Below are 206 nucleotides of genomic sequence, written 5' to 3'. Positions count from 1 at the left end.
AAAAAAAAAAAAAAAGGAAAAAAAAATCAAAAAAACCCCCCACTATAAAACATTCTGGTCTCATTGAAGCTGAGAAAAACAAAGCAGCTTGCGTCTGCACGCTGGCCTGTCTTCTCGCTCGCGGTGTCCATCAGGTTTCTCTATGTCGAACTCCACAGGGACCAGCGGAGGGAACCGGCGGCGTCCCCTTGCCGGCCAAACCGGGC

Source organism: Pygoscelis adeliae, unplaced genomic scaffold (assembly GCF_000699105.1).
Source record: "Pygoscelis adeliae isolate BGI_AS28 unplaced genomic scaffold, ASM69910v1 Scaffold628, whole genome shotgun sequence".
NCBI lineage: Eukaryota > Metazoa > Chordata > Aves > Sphenisciformes > Spheniscidae > Pygoscelis > Pygoscelis adeliae.
Note: the sequence above shows the minus strand (reverse complement) of the source record.